Raw genomic sequence first — 20,241 nt, 5'->3', positions numbered from 1 at the left:
GTCCTTATAGTCACCTTTTTGAAAGTTGGCACTCTTACAAAACGATTCAAAATTTTCAGATCCAGAACTGGCCTGAATGTTTTTTTTTTTCTTTGGGGCAATGAATAGATTTGAATAAAACGAAACTGGTATGATTACCCCTGAAAGCTCCAGGTCTTAAACACACTTCAGAAAAGCCTGAGCCTTTACTGGATTTGCTGGGATGCATGAGAGAAAAAATCTTCTCACAGGAGGTTTTACTCTGAATCCTATTTGGTACCCTTGAGAGACAATACTCTGAATCCATTGATTTTGGACAGAATCTGCCCAAATGTTTTGGAAGAATCTTAATCTGCCCCCTACCAGCTGAGCTGTAATGAGGGCTGCACCTTCATGCAGACTTGGAGTCTGTCTTTGGTTTCTTAAACGGTTTGGATTTACTCCAACTTGAAGAAGGTTTCCAATTGGAACCAGATTCTTTGGGGGAAGGATTAGGTTTCTGTTCCTTGTTTTGTTGAAAGGAACGAAAATGGTTAGAAGCTTTAAATCTACCCTTAGGTCGTTTATCCTGAGGCAAAAAAACTCCCTTCCCCTCACTGACAGTTGAAAAAATCGAATCCAACTGAGAACCAAAAAAATTATTAACGTGGAAAGAGAGAGATAGTAATCTAGACTTAGATACCATGTCAGCATTCCAATATTTGAGCCACAGAGCTCTCCTAGCTAAAATAGCTAAAGACAAAAATGAAGCAAGCGAACAATGCTAGACAAATCAGGATCCATTTCCTGTTGTGCTAAACTTTCCAACAAAAATGTTGATGCAGCTGCAACATCAGCCATAGAAATGGCAGGCCTGAGAAGATAGCCAGAATATAAATAAGCTTTCCTTGGATAAGATTCATGTTTCCAATCTAAAGGGTCCTTAAAGAAAGTACTATCTTCCATTAGAATATTAGTACATTTGGCAAGAGTAGAAATAGCCCCATAAACTTTGGGGATCTTTTCCCAAAACTCCAATCTAATTGCTGGCAAAGGATGCCATTTTTTAAACCTTGAAGAAGGGATAAAAGAAGTACCAGGCCTATTCCATTCCTTAGAAATCATATCAGAAATAGCACCAGGAACTAGAAAAACCTCTGGAGTAACCACAGGAGGTTTATAAACAGAATTTAAATGTTTACTAGTTTTAGTATCAAGAGGACTAGTTTCCACAATATCCAATGTAAATAACACCTATTTTAACAAGGAATGAATATACTCCATTTTAAATAAATAAGTAGATTTGTCAGTGTCAATATCTGAGGAGGGATCTTCTGAATCAGATAGATCAGGGGCAAAACTACAGGGGGTGCAGAGGTCGCAGGTGCGACTGGGCCCCTGAGGGTGGGGGCCCAGCTTTAAAAAAAAAAAAAAATTAATATTTTTTTTTATAAAAAACGTTAACCTACCACTGCCTGCACTGATATGTGAGTGTGACATGACTACAGGGGTTAGTGTTTCTGTTTTACCCATTGGTGTTTATGTTGTGTGTATGTGTGTATGTATGTATGTGACTGTGTGTGTATTTATGTATGTGTGTTTGTGTATGTTTGTGGAACCAGCAAATTACAGACCTTGTAACTACAGCATGGGGGGGGGGGCAGGGGGTAAACAGTGTCACTATACAGTACCACTATATACAGTATGGGGGGGTGGACCATGTCACTGACTACTGTGGTCACTTTATAAAGTACTGGGCGGGTAGGGTCAGGCCAGCTCTCTCACCGGCAGATTACAGACTGTGTCACTAACTTACTATATATACAGTACTGGGGGGTTAAATAGTGTCACTATATATATATACAGTAATAGGGGGTCAGACCATCTCACAGACTGTGGGCACAGGGTACATCCTTTTGCAGACATGTAATCTGATTCATATTTTTTCTGTGTTAAATGTAAAAAAATAAAATAAAAAATTATATGTATTAAATTCACATTTTTTTGGAGGGGGGAGGCCCCTTCTTAGATTCTTGCACCTGGGCCTTGTGGTTTCTAGTTACGCCTCTGAGATAGATCCTCATCAGAGTAGGATAATTCAGTATGTTGTTGGTCATTTGAAATTTCATCAACTTTATGAGAAGTTTTAAAAGACCTTTTACGTTTATTAGAAGGTAGGATAGCAGACAAAGCCTTCTGAATCGCATCAGCAATAAAATATTTTATATTCACAGGTATATCATGTACATTAGATGTTGAAGGAACAACAGGCATTGTACTATTACTGATGGATGCATTCTCTACATGTAAAAGCTTATCATGACAACTATTACATACCACAGCTGAAGATATAATATCACCAAATTTACAACAGATACACTTAGCTTTGGTAGAACTGTTATCATGCAGCAGGGTTCCAACAGTGGTGTCTGAGACAGGATCAGATTGAGACATCTTGCAAATGTAAGAGAAAAAACAACATATAAAGCAAATTTATCAATTTCCTTATATGGCAGTTTCAGGAATGGGAAAAATGCAAACAGCATAGCACTCTGACATAGAAAAAGACAAGAGGCATAAAGGAATGGGGTTTTAAATAATGAAATTATTTGACGCCAAGTATGACGCACAACGCAAAATGAAATTTTTTTGGCGCTAACAACAGCCGGGAATGACACATTGACGTCATTGCAGATGCAACCTTGTGCAAGGAAACTCGGTGTCAACTAAGATGCCGGAAATGACGAATTTGAGTCACCGGACGTACCTTCGTGCCAAAAAAATTCTTGCGCCAAAAATGACGCAATAAACATCGTAATTTTGAGACCTTGCGAGCCTAATTTTGCCCACGGAAATTTAATGTAAAAGCAGTCAATTTGAAAAAAAAAGACTATACCCCAGGTAAGAAAAACATTTTCCTAAATATGTTTTTTCCCAAATATGAAACCGATAGTCTGCAAAAGGAAATATACATAAACCTGACTCATGGCAAATAGAAGTACAATACATATATTTAGAACTTTAAATTAATACATAAAGTGCCAAACCATAGCTGAGAGTGTCTTAAGTAATGAAAACATACTTCCCTAAAGACACCCATCCACATATAACAGATTGCCAAACCAGTACTGAAACGGTTATCAGTAGAGGTAATGGAATATGAGATATTGTTGATCTGAAAAGGGAGGTAGGAGATGAATCTCTACGACCGATAACAGAGAACCTATGAAAAAGATTTCCCGCAAGGAAAACCATAGAATTCAATAGGTGATACTCCCTTCACATCCCTCTGACATTCACTGTACTCTGAGAGGAACCGGGCTTCAAAATGCTGAGAAGCGCATATCAACATAGAAATCGTAGCACAAACTTACTTCACTATCTCCATAGGAGGCAAAGTTTGTAAAACTGAATTGTGGGTGGGGTGAGGGGTGTATTCATAGGCATTTTGAGGTTTGGTTGGGAAACTTTGCCCCTCCTGGTAGGATTGTATATCCCATACGTCACTAGCTCATGGACTCTTGCCAATTACATGAAAGAAAAACATAATTGTCACGTGCTGAAATATCCTCTTCTTTCTGAAGTTTTCTACCAATGGGACAGATTACTTAATACTAGCTCATATGTTTTCCCGTTCTTTTAAAATGTAATTCAGACATACCCTTCCTCACTAAATGTAAAGAATTACATCACAGACGACACATAAAAGCCATATAAGAACAAATGGATCAATAAAAACTCAAATATAGAGAATGATTTGTTAAAACACGAATACAAATGGATCTATGAACTTAAGACCAAACACCCAAAAGGATTAAATATAGAGTTTAGCATTATGCCTTTTTTACATTAAATATGAAAATAAAATTCTCAAAATTTATATATTTATATATAGTTAGATAAAAGTTTTTTAATAATGCTTTTTTAATAGTATTTTTTATAGAGAATGTTTTAAACAATAGAATACCCTTTACTCTTTATCTACTCGCCTCACAAGAAATATTCCCATAATAATAAATTCCCAATTTAAAAAAAATAATTGTGGAAATAGAATAGATTTAAAGATTTAACTATTTATGAATTGTCATGTACCTTAACTTCCAATACAGTTTATATAGTCTATATATATTCTTATACTTTGAACCATTCCAATAATTTTTATCCAATCCCATAACTTAAATAACAGCGGTAATCATTCTTTGAATTCATATCTGGTTTTGAATTTTAAAAGTTAAATCAAATCGAAACTACTAATGTGAAATGTGTTTATAACAAAATAACAAACAAAATGTTAAGATAGAAAGTGGTATAGAGAGGATATGCATTTATATTTTATAGATTTATATATATATATACTGTATATACAGTATATACCTGTATATATATATATATATATATATATATATATATATATATATATATATATATATATATGTATATATATTCTGTATTCTCTAATATATATGAAGCATATTCTAAAAGAATGTTTTAATGAATTTGTATTAATGATCAGAATTAAGTGTGATGAATCTATTACATAACGGACCAATAAGAAAAATGGCAACGTGCATCCTTAACCAATGAAAACAATTTGAAAGTTTTATAAGGAAGCATATCAATTAAAGACATTAGATTGCTTGAAAAAGGCAGTAGCATACAACGAAAAAGGCGTAGCACTTGCTCTTTTGGAAATCGTCAAAGAAGAAAAAACTACCTTTACACTCAGGTAGTCTGGAGACTGTTAGCACAGGAGCCGTACCGGATAAATAAAATACATCCCACAGTTCAGAGGTTGCAATGGGTGAAGCTTTACAACACCCGCCATATTTACAGGACCAGAGAGGGAGAAATCTTGGTTGTTCCGTGCTCAAGTACGTGCCTAACAGGACCTGCAAACAGTAGAATCAGTAGGAGAGGTTTTTGTACAGTCAGGAGGCATTTACCGGTAATTGCCAATACAGGACAAAGATAGAAACAAGCTGTTGCCATCTATGGTCTGTTAACACTTTTTAAATAAGTACCGGGCATCTCTTTTAAAGTGAATGTAAATTTTGATGCTAAAGTGCCCGGTTTTAAAATTAAAAACAGGGGCACTTTAAATTATCAAAATGTACATTTCACTCCTGTTGTGAAAAAAACTTTCCTTTTAAACTTTACAGCAGCTCCAGCTTCCTCCACCCGTTGCAAAGCCTCTTCCTGGGTCTAAAATGAGGAATCCGGCTTCCTCCATTCACAGCGTTGAATCAGATACTGGGGGGGAAGCTGTGATTGGAGGATGACCTATCCATCATTTCTGACGTCAGAAATGGCTTGCGACGACCGGAGGAAGCTGGATCTGCTGTCAAGTTTAAAAGGTAAGTTTTTTTCACAACAGGAGTGAAATGTAAATTTTGATGAATTAAAGTGCCCCTGTTTTTAATCGAACTTTTAAAAACCGGGCACTTTAGCATCAAAATTTACATTCACTTTAAGTTGTGGAAACTGGCCAGTAAATCATAACTCTAAGACAGATAGCTGACAGAAATGTACTTTCATATTAGTTACCCCTAATTGATACTTTTTAAATTTGATACTACCCTTTGAATATAATATAAATGAGATTTCTGCTCTTCTCATTTTTATGAATTCAGGATGATGAATCACATATTAATTTAAACTAAACGTTTTATTTTATTGTTTATGAATTATTGTTTTAAAAATATCTGTGTGTATAAACTCTCTATATAATTTCTAAACCTTTGTACTGTCCTATCCCATAGCATAATCAGCAGTGGCACCCATTTTTAGACTAGGAGCATTAAAGTTTTTTGCCCTTAGGCGCATCCAAAAATAGCTGCTTTTTTTAATTTATCTTATATGTTAGTTTTTTTTATTGGAGTTTTAGATGTTTAATAAGTATCTACTGTGTTTGCACTTACATCTGTGAGATCTGTTCTTTTTTCTAGACTGTGGGATACACAAAACCATTGTATATGGTAAATTACAACTCCCATCGACAATGGAAAATTTAGATGCCAAAACTTTCTCATCTTGGTTGAGCATAACTAGGCTTCAATATTTTATACGGGAAAGTGAAGAGGGGTAGCGCAGCTCCAGGTTCAACCAACCATATCGGCAACTTCCTCCGGGTCACTGCAACAACCATGCAAGGCAGCGTATAACAAAACAATGGTTTGTCGTGTTGAAGTGATGAGGTGAAAGTCAGATAAAAGGGTTGAGCAAGCCAACATCAATAGCATCAAGAAAGAAGGGTAGGCAGCACATCAGGGTATCCAAAGATAAAAGTTCAAACTTAATTCCGGTAAAAAAATACATACACTCACGCCCCCTTCTCCTGTGTTTAAGTGTATGTATTTTTTATACCGGAATTAAGTTTGAACTTTTATCTTTGGATACCCTGGTGTGCTGCCTACCCTCCTTTCTTGCTTCAACATTTTATAGCATAAATAGATTCCATAAGTCCTGGCGGAAAATATTTAACAGCCACAAACATTCCACAGTCTCAGCACACACTCAAGAATTGAAGTTTAAATTCCTGACGAGATAATACCTTACCTCTAACTGGATTTAACGCATATATAAACATACGAGCAGAAGGTGTTAGAGGGGGTGAACAGAAGAAGCGACTTTTGGGAGGAGGTCACACGCACAATGACAGCAACCCTGAGCATACTGGTCCCAGCAAAGACGGACATATTGCTATTTCACTCCCTACTAAAACTTAAATGTTCCGCAAAGCAATCTATTCTAAAAATTATGCTCAGTAGAGCAAAACTACTGATCCCACAGAGATGGAAAACCCTCTGTGTGCCAACCTAGGATGACTATTGCAATTAGAACGATATCATTATTTGAATACTCGATCTATGTAGATATACATGAATATATGTTAGAGATGTGGCTCAACTCAGGTTGATGAGACCCATAGTGCCTGAAACGCTTTATTTGAGTATGCTTCACAAGATTCAACTATCATACTCAAAAAAAAAGCTCCCCTCCCTGCAGCTGAATACTTTAACATACTCAAAGACCAAAGCTTTTCTTTTGTTAAAAACACAAACCTAGAAAGAAAAGATATGTTCATATAGCTTAGCTACTTGTGACGCATATACAAATGATGGAATCTTTATATAGATACTTAAACCGCTCAATCACAGATCTCTTAACAGCTACAGATTCCAAGACCCCTCATTTGGAAGAGAATTTCCTGTTATATCAAATGAGAGTGGTCTGGCAAAGAACCAAGTCCTCAAACATTTTTTTTTTTTAAATTATCAAAAACACAGAAAAAAGAGTGTTATTGGGGCAGATCTTTATGGACACATTATTAAACATGTGAAGTTTTTATGGTCCAACAATAAAGTTTATTTTATATTCAATAAATATATATATGTACATTTTGTGTGTATAGCCAGGTGATTGCTTTGTTAATATAAACTGGCAAAAACATGCTTTTATTTCTGCACTACAACAAAGGAGCCCCTCTAGTTTAAATTATAACACCCAAAAGCCTGTATGAGCCCCTCTTTTACACTTGATGACAATTTAGCGGTCGATCACAATCTATCAGCAATTTGCTCTCGAAATGGCTTTTGACTTTTTGACCAAATTGGCTGTTGAGTTTGTTGGGTGATCACAATGCAATATTGTTTTGTTTGTTAAAATCCTGCAGCAGCAAACCACTTTTCAACAGGAAAGCTCCTAAAAAGGCCTTTTCATGTGTTAAGTAGATATGTGCAATTTTGGCCGATTCGGATGAATCTGAATTTCCGAATTGGCGCCATAACGAAAATTCCAAATAAATCAGTTTCTGAATTTTCTGATTCATTCTTTATTCATATTTGGAATTTTTCATTGTTCTAATCTAAACTGCAGTTCCCAAACTTTGCCAATACTAACTAAAACACTAAATAAAGCTATTAACCCCTAAACCACCGTCCCCCTCACATTGCCAACACTAACTAAACCTATTAACCGATAAATAACCATTCCCAGACATCGCTGACTCTAACTAAAACACTAAATAAAGCTAGTAACCCCTAAACCGCCGTTCCCCGACATCGCCAACACTAACTAAACCTATTAACCTCTAAACCGCCGTTCCCTGACATCGCCGACACTAACTAAAACACTAAATAAAGCCATTAACCCTTTAACTGCCATTCCCCGACATCGCTGACACTAACTAAATCTATTACCCTCTAAACCACCGTTCCTTGACTTCTCTGACAGTAACTAAACCTATTAACCTCTAAACCACCATTCCCCGACATCACCGAAACTAACTAAACCTATTAACCTCTAAACCGCTGTTCCCCAACATCGCCAAAACTAACTAAACCTATTAACCTCTAAACCGCCATTCCCCGACATAGCTGACACTAACTAATCCTATTAACCTCTAAACTGCTGTTCCCCTACATCGCCAACACTAACTAAACCTATTAACACCTAAACCACCATCCCCCCACATCGCAAACACTAAATAAAACAATTAACCTCTAAACTGCCATCCCCCCACATCGCAGCTAGCTAAATAAAACCATTAACCCCTAAAACTAACACCCCCTAACTTTAACATATTTAAAATACACTTAAAGTAAAGTTACAATTATTAAGTAACCTATTTAAAAAATAAATACAAACTTAGCTGTGAAATAAAAATAAAACCTAAGCTAGTTACAATATTACTATTTACTAACTACCTAGTTAAAATAAATACAAACTTACATGTGAAATAAAAATATAAAATAAGCTAGTTACAATATTACTATTTACTAACTACCTAGTTAAAATAAATACAAACTTACCTGTGAAATAAAAATATAACCTAAGCTAGTTACAATATTACTATTTACTAACTACCTAGTTAAAATAAATACAAACTTACCTGTGAAATAAAAATAAAATCCAAGCTTAAACTAAAAAAACAACAACATTACGGCCTAGATTTGGAGTTCGGCGGTAAAAGGGCTGTTAACGCTCCGCGGGCTTTTTTCTGGCCGCACCATACATTTAACTCTGGCATCGAGAGTTAAAACAAATGCTGCGTTAGGCTCCAAAAAAGGAGCGTAGAGCATTTTTACCGCAAATGCAACTCTCGATACCAGAGTTGCTTACGGACGCGGCCGGCCTCAAAAACGTGCTCGTGCACGATTCTCCCATAGGAAACAATGGGACTGTTTGAGCTGAAAAAAAACCTAACACCTGCAAAAAAGCAGCGTTCAGCTCCTAACGCAGCCCCATTGATTCCTATGGGGAAACACTTCCTACGTCTGCACCTAACACCCTAACATGTACCCCGAGTCTAAACACCCCTAACCTTACACTTATTAACCCCTAATCTGCCGCCCCCGCTATCGCTGACCCCTGCATATTTTTTTTAACCCCTAATCTGCCGCTCCGTAAAACGCCGCCACCTACGTTATCCCTATGTACCCCTAATCTGCTGCCCTAACATCGCCGACCCCTATGTTATATTTATTAACCCCTAATCTGCCCCCCACAACGTCGCCGACACCTACCTACACTTATTAACCCCTAATCTGCCGAGCGGACCTGAGCGCTACTATAATAAAGTTATTAACCCCTAATCCGCCTCACTAACCCTATCATAAATAGTATTAACCCCTAATCTGCCCTCCCTAACATCGCCGACACCTACCTTCAATTATTAACCCCTAAACTTCCGATCGGAGCTCACCGCTATTCTAATAAATGGATTAACCCCTAAAGCTAAGTCTAACCCTAACACTAACACCCCCCTAAGTTAAATATAATTTTTATCTAACGAAATTAATTAACTCTTATTAAATAAATTATTCCTATTTAAAGCTAAATACTTACCTGTAAAATAAATCCTAATATAGCTACAATATAAATTATAATTATATTATAGCTATTTTAGGATTAATATTTATTTTACAGGCAACTTTGTAATTATTTTAACCAGGTACAATAGCTATTAAATAGTTAAGAACTATTTAATAGTTACCTAGTTAAAATAATAACAAATTTACCTGTAAAATAAATCCTAACCTAAGTTATAATTAAACCTAACACTACACTATCAATAAAATAATTAAATAAACTACCTACAATTACCTACAATTAACCTAACACTACACTATCAATAAATAAATTAAACACAATTGCTACAAATAAATACAATTAAATAAACTAGCTAAAGTACAAAAAATAAAAAAGAACTAAGTTACAGAAAATAAAAAAATATTTACAAACATAAGAAAAATATTACAACAATTTTAAACTAATTACACCTACTCTAAGCCCCCTAATAAAATAACAAAGCCCCCCAAAATAAAAAATTCCCTACCCTATTCTAAATTAAAAAAGTTACAAGCTCTTTTACCTTACCAGCCCTGAACAGGGCCCTTTGCGGGGCATGCCCCAAGAATTTCAGCTCTTTTGCCTGTAAAAGAATAAATACAATACCCCCCCCCCAACATTACAACCCACCACCCACATACCCCTAATCTAACCCAAACCCCCCTTAAATAAACCTAACACTAAGCCCCTGAAGATCTTCCTACCTTGTCTTCACCATCCAGGTATCACCGATCCGTCCTGGCTCCAAGATCTTCATCCAACACAAGCGGGGGTTGGCGATCCATAATCCGGTCCAGAAGAGGCTCCAAAGTCTTCCTCCTATCCGGCAAGAAGAGGACATCCGGACCGGCAAACATCTTCTCCAAGCGGCATCTTCGATCTTCTTCCATCCGGTGCGGAGCGGGTCCATCTTGAAGCAGGCGACGCGGATCCATCCTCTTCTTCCGATGTCTCCCGACTAATGACGGTTCCTTTAAGGGACGTCATCCAAGATGGCGTCCCTCGAATTCCGATTGGCTGATAGGATTCTATCAGCCAATCGGAATTAAGGTAGGAATTTTCTGATTGGCTGATGGAATCAGCCAATCAGAATCAAGTTCAATCCGATTGGCTGATCCAATCAGCCAATCAGATTGAGCTCGCATTCTATTGGCTGTTCCGATCAGCCAATAGAATGCGAGCTCAATCTGATTGGCTGATGGGATCGGCCAATCGGATTGAACTTGATTCTGATTGGCTGATTCCATCAGCCAATCAGAAAATTCCTACCTTAATTCCGATTGGCTGATAGAATCCTATCAGCCAATCGGAATTCGAGGGACGCCATCTTGGATGACGTCCCTTAAAGGAACCGTCATTAGTCGGGAGACATCGGAAGAAGAGGATGGATCCGCGTCGCCTGCTTCAAGATGAACCCGCTCCGCACCGGATGGAAGAAGATCGAAGATGCCGCTTGGAGAAGATGTTTGCCGGTCCGGATGTCCTCTTCTTGCCGGATAGGAGGAAGACTTTGGAGCCTCTTCTGGACCGGATTATGGATCGCCAACCCCCGCTTGGGTTGGATGAAGATCTTGGAGCCAGGACGGATCGGTGATACCTGGATGGTGAAGACAAGGTAGGAAGATCTTCAGGGGCTTAGTGTTAGGTTTATTTAAGGGGGGTTTGGGTTAGATTAGGGGTATGTGGGTGGTGGGTTGTAATGTTGGGGGGGGGTATTGTATTTATTCTTTTACAGGCAAAAGAGCTGAAATTCTTGGGTCATGCCCCGCAAAGGGCCCTGTTCAGGGCTGGTAAGGTAAAAGAGCTTGTAACTTTTTTAATTTAGAATAGGGTAGGGAATTTTTTATTTTGGGGGGCTTTGTTATTTTATTAGGGGGCTTAGAGTAGGTGTAATTAGTTTAAAATTGTTGTAATATTTTTCTTATGTTTGTAAATATTTTTTTATTTTCTGTAACTTAGTTCTTTTTTATTTTTTGTACTTTAGCTAGTTTATTTAATTGTATTTATTTGTAGCAATTGTGTTTAATTTATTTATTGATAGTGTAGTGTTAGGTTAATTGTAGGTAATTGTAGGTAGTTTATTTAATTATTTTATTGATAGGGTAGTGTTAGGTTTAATTATAACTTAGGTTAGGATTTATTTTACAGGTAAATTTGTTATTATTTTAACTAGGTAACTATTAAATAGTTCTTAACTATTTAATAGCTATTGTACCTGGTTAAAATAATTACAAAGTTGCCTGTAAAATAAATATTAATCCTAAAATAGCTATAATATAATTATAATTTATATTGTAGCTATATTAGGATTTATTTTACAGGTAAGTATTTAGCTTTAAATAGGAATAATTTATTTAATAAGAGTTAATTAATTTCGTTAGATAAAAATTATATTTAACTTAGGGGGGTGTTAGTGTTAGGGTTAGACTTAGCTTTAGGGGTTAATCCATTTATTAGAATAGCGGTGAGCTCCGATCGGAAGTTTAGGGGTTAATAATTGAAGGTAGGTGTCGGCGATGTTAGGGAGGGCAGATTAGGGGTTAATACTATTTATGATCGGGTTAGTGAGGCGGATTAGGGGTTAATAACTTTATTATAGTAGCGCTCAGGTCCGCTCGGCAGATTAGGGGTTAATAAGTGTAGGCAGGTGTCGGCGACGTTGAGGGGGGCAGATTAGGGGTTAATAAATATAATATAGGGGTCGGCGGGGTTAGGGGCAGCAGATTAGGGGTACATAGGGATAACGTAGGTGGCGGCGATTTGCGGTCGGAAGATTAGGGGTTAATTATTGTAAGTAGCTGGCGGCGACGTTGTGGGGGGCAGGTTAGGGGTGAATAAATATAATACAGGGGTCGGCGGGGTTAGGGGCAGCAGATTAGGGGTACATAAGTATAACGTAGGTGGCGGTCGGCAGATTAGGGGTTAAAAATTTTAATCGAGTGGCGGCGGTGTGGGGGGAGCTCGGTTTAGGGGTACATAGGTAGTTTATGGGTGTTAGTGTACTTTAGGGTACAGTAGTTAAGAGCTTTATAAACCGGCGTTAGCCAGAAAGCTCTTAACTCCTGCTATTTTCAGGCGGCTGGAATCTTGTCGTTAGAGCTCTAACGCTCACTGCAGAAACGACTCTAAATACCAGCGTTAGAAAGATCCCATTGAAAAGATAGGCTACGCAAATGGCGTAGGGGGATCTGCGGTATGGAAAAGTCGCGGCTGAAAAGTGAGCGTTAGACCCTTTAATCACTGACTCCAAATACCAGCGGGCGCCCAAAACCAGCGTTAGGAGCCTCTAACGCTGGTTTTGACGGCTACCGCCGAACTCTAAATCTAGGCCTACTTGTTTAAAAATTTAACATTATTAAAAATAATAAAACCTAACAATACTAAAAATAATAAAACCTAACATTACAAAAAATAAAAAAACTACCATTACAAAAAATAACAAACGAAATTATCCAAAATAAGAAAAATTATTCCTATTTTAATACCCCGTATAAAAAATAAACCACACCCCAAATTAAAAAAACCCAATCTATAATAAACTACCAATAGCCCTTAAAAGGGCCTTAAATTGCCCAAACTTCCAACCCCCAAAATAAATTAAACCTAAATAAAAAAAAATAATCGACCCATTGCCCCGAAAAGGGCATTTGTATGGGCATTGCCCTTAAAAGGGCATTCAGCTCTTTTACAGCACATTTATAATAAAAAAGCCCTAATCTAAAAGAAAAACAACCCAAAAGTAAAAACTAACACTAACCCCAAAATCGGTACTCACAGTTCCTGAAGTCCAGCCAAAGATATTCATCCCAGCGGCAAAGCATCTTCATCCAGGTGGCTCCATCTGCATCCATTGCGAGATCGGCATCTTCTATCTTCATCCCAGCGGAGGTGGATAGGTCAGTGGATGTGCGGAGGCAGAGGTCCAGGCGAAGGTCCATCGGTCCGACATGGAGGTCCTCTTCATGCAATCGTCCGACGCACACACACCAATATAAAAAGGGTACCTTGCATTGAATTCTCAGTGTCCGGCGGACGATCGCATGGGTTAATAGTTTAATTTAGCCTGTTTCGATGTGGGGGGGGCGGCGGTTATTTAGTGTTTGTGATGTGGGGGGATGAGGGTTTAGGGGTTAATAGGTTTATTTAGTTTTGACTATGTGGGGGGCGGCAGTTTAGAAGTTAATAGGTTTAGTTAGTGTTGGCGATGTGGGGGGGGCGGCGGTTTAGGGGTTAATAGCTTTATTTAGAGTGGCAATGTCGGAGAACGGCAGTTAGAAGGTTAATAGGTTTATTTAGTTTTGGCTATGTGGGGAGGTGGTGGTTAGAGGTTAACAGGTTTAGTTAGTGTTGGCAATGTGGGGGCGGCGGTTTAGGGGTTGTTAATAGGTTTAGTTAGTGTTGGCGATGTGGAGGGGGGGGCAGCGGTTTAGGGTTTAATAGCTTTATTTAGTGTCGGGGAACAGCGGTTTAGATAATTTTGTATCAGCATATTAGTTATGTGTTAAGTTAAATCGTTTTTCGGATCCGTTCGTTATTTCGAATCCATTCTTTATTCATATATTGATTATTCTATTGTAAACTTTAGAATCGAATAATGAATATGAATAAAGAATGGATCCAAAATAACAAACAGATCTGAAATAACGAATGGATCTGAAAAACAATTTAACTTAACATAACTAATTTGCCAAAACAATTTTTTTTTTTTACTTAAAGGGACACTGAACCCAAATTTTATCTGTCATGATTCAGATAGAGCAGCAATTTTAAGCAACTTTCTAATTTACTCCTATTATCAATTTTCTTCATTCTCTTGCTATCTTTATTTGAAAAACAAGAATGTAAGTTTAGAAGCCGGCCCATTTTTGGTTCACAACCTGCGTTGTCCTTGCTGATTGGTGGATAAATGCTGTCCAGCTTAGATGCCTTCTTTTTCAAATAAAGATAGCAAGAACACAAAGAAAAATTGATAATAGGAGTAAATTAGAAAGTTGCTTAAAATGTCATGCTCTATCTGAATCATGAAAGAAAATATTTGGGTTTAGTGTCCCTTTAACCCCTTAATGACCACAGCACTTTTCCATTTGTTGACCGTTTTTGACCAAGGCTATTTTTACATTTCTGCGGTGTTTGTGTTTAGCTGTAATTTTCCTCTTACTCATTTACTGTACCCACACATATTATATACCGTTTTTCCCGCCATTAAATGGACTTTCTAAAGATACCATTATTTTCATCATATCTTATAATTTACTATTAAAAAAATTATAAAATATGAGGAAAAAATGGAAAAAAAAAACAATTTTTTCAAACTTTGACCCCCAAAATCTGTTGCACATCTACAACCACCAAAAAACACCCATGCTAAATAGTTTCTAAATTTTGTCCTGAGTTTAGAAATGCCCAATGTTTACATCTTCTTTACTTTTTTTGCAAGTTATAGGGCAATAAGTAAAAGTAGCACTTTGCTATTTCCAAACCACTTTTTTTCAAAATTAGCGCTAGTTACATTGGAACACTGATATCTGTCAGGAATCCCTGAATATCCCTTGACATGTATATATATTTTTAGAAGACATCCCAAAGTATTGATCTAGGCCCATTTTGGTATATTTCATGCCACCATTTCACCGCCAAATGCGATCAAATAAAAAAAATTGTTCACTTTTTCACAAATTTTTTCACAAACTTTAGGTTTCTCACTGAAATTATTTACAAACAGCTTGTGCAATTATTGCACAAATGGTTTTTAATGCTTCTCTGGGATCCCCTTTGTTCAGAAATAGCAGACATATATGGCTTTTACGCTGCTTTTTGGTAATTAGAAGGCCGCTAAATGCCACTGCGCACCACACGTGTATTATGTGCAGCAGTGAAGGGGTTAATTAGGGAGCATATAGGGAGCTTGTAGGGTTAATTTTAGCTTTAGTGTAGTGTAGTAAACAACCCCAAGTATTGATCTAGGCCCATTTTGGTATATTTCATGCCACCATTTCACCGCCAAATGCGATCAAATTAAAAAAAACTTTAAATATTTCCCAATTTTAGGTTTCTCACTGAAATTATTTACAAACAGCTTGTGCAATTATGGCACAAATTGTTGTAAATGCTTCTCTGGGATCCCCTTTGTTCAGAAATAGCAGACATATATGGCTTTGGCGTTGCTTTTTGGTAGTTAGAAGGTCGCTAAATGCCGCTGCGCATCACACGTATATTATGTCTAGCAGTGAAGGAGTTAATTAGGTAGCTTGTAGGGAGCTTGCAGGGTTAATTTTAGCTTTAGTGTAGAGATCAGCCTCCCACCTGATACATCACACCCCCTGATCCCTCCCAAACAGCTCCCTTCCCTCCCCCACCCCACAATTGTCCCCGCCATCTTAAGTACTGGCAGAAAGTCTGCCAGTACTAAAATAAAAGTTTTTTGGGGGGTTTTAGGCTTTTTTTTTTTAAAAAGAAAACCAATTCTTCTGCTGTGTAGGACCCCCCTTAGCCCCCAACCTCCCTGATCCCCCCCCCCACTGCCTTTATTGTGCACCATATTGGGTACTGGCAGCTGTCTGCCAGTACCCAGTTTGAAAAATAATAATGTATTTTAATTTTTTTTATTAAATATTTTCTTTATTTCTGTAGTGTAGCTACCCCCCCTCAACATCCAACCCCCCACCCTCTCCCAGATGCCTTCATTTTAAAATCCCACCCTGCCCAGTCCTCTCTCCCACCCTCCAGATCTACAGCATATTGATGCTGTTTTCATAGATCTAACGTGCACGCGCACGCCCGTGCATGCCTCTCATGCGCGTGCCCGTGCGCGCGCACGCACCAGCACAATATCCCTCCCCCCTCCTCCACCAATGACTGCCCACCCGCCTCCCTGGATGAGCTCCCACCCACCAACGATAACGGCCATCTATAGCCGATGCAGAGAGGGCCACAGAGTGGCTCTCTCTGCATCGGATAGCTAAAAACAGTTATTGCAGGATGCCTCAATATTGAGGCATCACTGCAATAACATGAAAGCAGCTGGAAGCTATCAGGATTGCTTCCACTGCTTTCAAAGACCAACGACGTATGGGGTACGTCCTTGGTCATTAACTGCATTTTTTTGCAGGACGTACCCCATACGTCGTTGGTCGTTAAGGGGATAACTAATTTCCCGAAATTAAATTATTTATTCAACTAATGAAAACGAAACAAAACTAAAGTAATTTTTTTGCGTTGCACAGGGACCATCAAGTCAAAATGAAACTTTCATGATTCAGATAGAGCATGTAATTTTGAACATCTTTCCAATTTACGTCTGTTATCACATTTGCCTTGTTTTCTTGGTATCTTTCATTGAAGAGTAAAACTAGGTAGGCTCATAAGAGCTCAGGAGTGTTAAGCAACTTTCTAATTTACTCCTATTATACATATTTTCTTTGTTCTCTTGCTATCTTTATTTAAAAAGCTGGAATATAAATCTTAGCAGCCAGCCCATTTTAGGTTCAGCACCATGAGTGCTCTTGTGTCTTGAACAATGTTACACAATATTGTGCACAAGACACGTGCATGCTCCTGACCTCAGAATGTCCAAGAACACCTATTATAAGCCTAGGTAATGTCTACAAAATCACATTTCATTCAAAATCACTCTCCATGGAGAATCATTTTCCATAAAAGACACTAAAGACAAATGCAAACTCCTGTGCTCCTATGAGCCTACCTAGGTATATTCTTCAACAAGTAAATTTAATAACAGATGCAAATTGGAAAGTTGTTTAACCTCTTGGACCAGATGGACATAGAGCTACGTTATGCGGTACATAGCCCATGGTATCAGTGCACCGTTACTATATGAAGGCAATTTGCCAGATTGCTTGAGACAGTGACAACGTCTGTGTCATTGTCTGTACTGATCACTGTTGGTGTCAGTGAGAGGTGTGGAGGAAAGGCAATAGGCAGGTGGGCGACCCAGCGGTGGAGGGGAAAGAAAAGGGGAGGGACCCTATGATACAGAAAAATAATGAATGGAGAGGGAGGGATGGGGCGCTGCACTTTAGAAAAGGACTTGAGGCACCCTATATAACGGTTGCGGGGGGAGGGGGGTGAAGGTGGGTGGCATACTACCCTGCAGAATTAAAAAAATAATAATAAATAAAGTAAAAATCTTGAAATACATATAAATTAGATACTGGCAGACAGTTGCCAGTACCAAAGATGGCCACCACTAGTGGGAGGGGGGAAGGTTTGAGATCTGTTTGTGAAAGATCAGGGAGGTGAGAGGGTTGAGGAGAAATCATTACAGAAAATAATAATAATAATAATAATAATAATAAAGGGGAAAAAAAACAAAAAAATGCAGACTGGCAGACTGTTTGCCAGTACCTAAGACACTGAGGATAAGTGTGGTGGTGGGGGGAGGGTAGAGCTGTTTGTGACGGATCAGGGAGGTGGGAGTGTAATCACTACATTAAATTATTTACCAACTAACTAATTCATCCCTTCACTGCCGGGAATTTGTGGTGCGCAGCTGAAGTTAATGGCCTTCCAATTACCAAAAAACAATGGCAAAGCCATACTTGTCTGCTATTTCTGAACAAAGGGGATCTCAGAGAAGCTATTACAATCATTTGTGTCATGATTGCAAAAGCGATATGTAAATCATTTCAGTGAGAAACCCAAAGTTTGTGAAAGTTAAAGGGACATCTACTCCAAAATTGTTATTGTGTAAAAAGATAGATAATCCCTTTATTACCAATTCCCCAGTTTTGCATAACCAACACTGATATATTAATATACTTTAAAACATTTGTGATTACCTTGTATCTAAGCCTCTGCAGACTGTGCTCTTATCTCAGGGCTATTTACAGACTTGCATTCTAGCCAATAAGTGCTTGGTCCTGCACAACTCCACAACTTAGAAACAGGCAGAAATTTAAAGGTTTAAACATTATAAAGTATATTAATATAACAATGTTGGTTGTACAAAGCTGGAGAATGGGTAGTAAAGGTGATATCTATCTTTTTAAACAATAAAAACTTTGGAGTAGACTGTCCCTTTAATAAGTTTTTTTAATTTTATATGATGCAGGGAAACGATGGCATGAAATATACTAAACTGGGCCTAGATCAATACCTTGAGTTGTCTACTTAAAAAAATATATAGTTTTATTGGTAAATAAAAAAAAAATAAGGCTCCGTTTCTGTTTAAATGGAGTTAAAACAAAAATGCTTAAAATTACCTGGTATTTTGGGCAAGTGTTTCTCTGAAATTACCAGTAGAGAAGGGGTTGAAACTTCATGATTGTTTGAATAATAAAAGTTAAGTTTTAGTTTTACTGTCCCTTTTAACAGTTTTTCAAGGTTGTTTCCAAAGTTGTTGTTTTTATTGCGTGGAAGGGGCTCTCATTTCATGTACTAAACACAATGGGGGCGAATTATCAAGCTCCGAATGGAGCTTTGTGCCCCTGTTTCTGCACGAGCCTTCTGGCTCACCGGGAACAGCAGTTATGAAGCAGCGGTCTAAAGACCGCTGCTCTATAACTTATCCGCTGTCTCTGAGACTGCGGTCTTCAATCCGCCTGATAGTTTGCGATTGGGCTGATTGACACCCCCTGCTAGCGGCCGATTGGCCGTGAATCTGCAGGGGCCGGCATTGCACAAGCAGTTTACAAGAACTGCTTGTGCAATGATAAATGCTGACAGCGTATGCTGACGGCATTTATTGCTGTGCGGTGGACATGATACGCTTTATCGTATTATGTCCGCTCGCACTTTACTAAATTGGCCCCAATGTATTCAGGTCGCTCACTACAAATATGTAAAAGGTATAGATTAAGTAATGCTCAATGAATTTCCAACATGATCCCACCTTCCCCTTGCCAACTTTACGAGCATCTATGAGTCTAGGACATTACATAGTACATCTTTGACAACAATATACTTTTATCACTTGCTGCTAATAAAGCATGGAATGTTTGTCTTTGAGTCCTCAGTATTGAGTAAAGAGTCTGTGAAAATATTTGCTTTTGGGAAAACATAAAAGATTAAAAATACAATAATATTCTTTTCTAATTTTTTTTGTGGAAATAGCTTTTGACCTTTCATAAAGCAATGTGGTTTTCAAGCTTTCCTGTAAGAGAGCCTCTAGCTAAAGATTTAGTTAAATTCCCTAATAAATATTTGGCAAATGACTGCAGCTCCTATGCGCCTGTCAGTGGGGACACATTATTTATGAGTCAAGACTGAACCATTAGATTTGGCAAACATTGTTTTTTTGTGGCCAATATGTATTTTTTTCCTCTCAGTAGCAGTAAGCTTGTAAATTCTTCTTCAAAGTTCAATTTTTAAGTACCTCCAAATAAAGAATCTCCCAGCTATAAATTCTTTCATTACCTTTCTGAGTATTGGTGGTCTCATTGTAAAGAAAGGATTTTTTGTGTGTGTGTTCTCAGG

This window comes from Bombina bombina, chromosome 2 (assembly GCF_027579735.1).
Source record: "Bombina bombina isolate aBomBom1 chromosome 2, aBomBom1.pri, whole genome shotgun sequence".
In the NCBI taxonomy this organism is placed as follows: Eukaryota; Metazoa; Chordata; class Amphibia; order Anura; family Bombinatoridae; genus Bombina; species Bombina bombina.
This window is presented reverse-complemented; position numbering follows the sequence as displayed.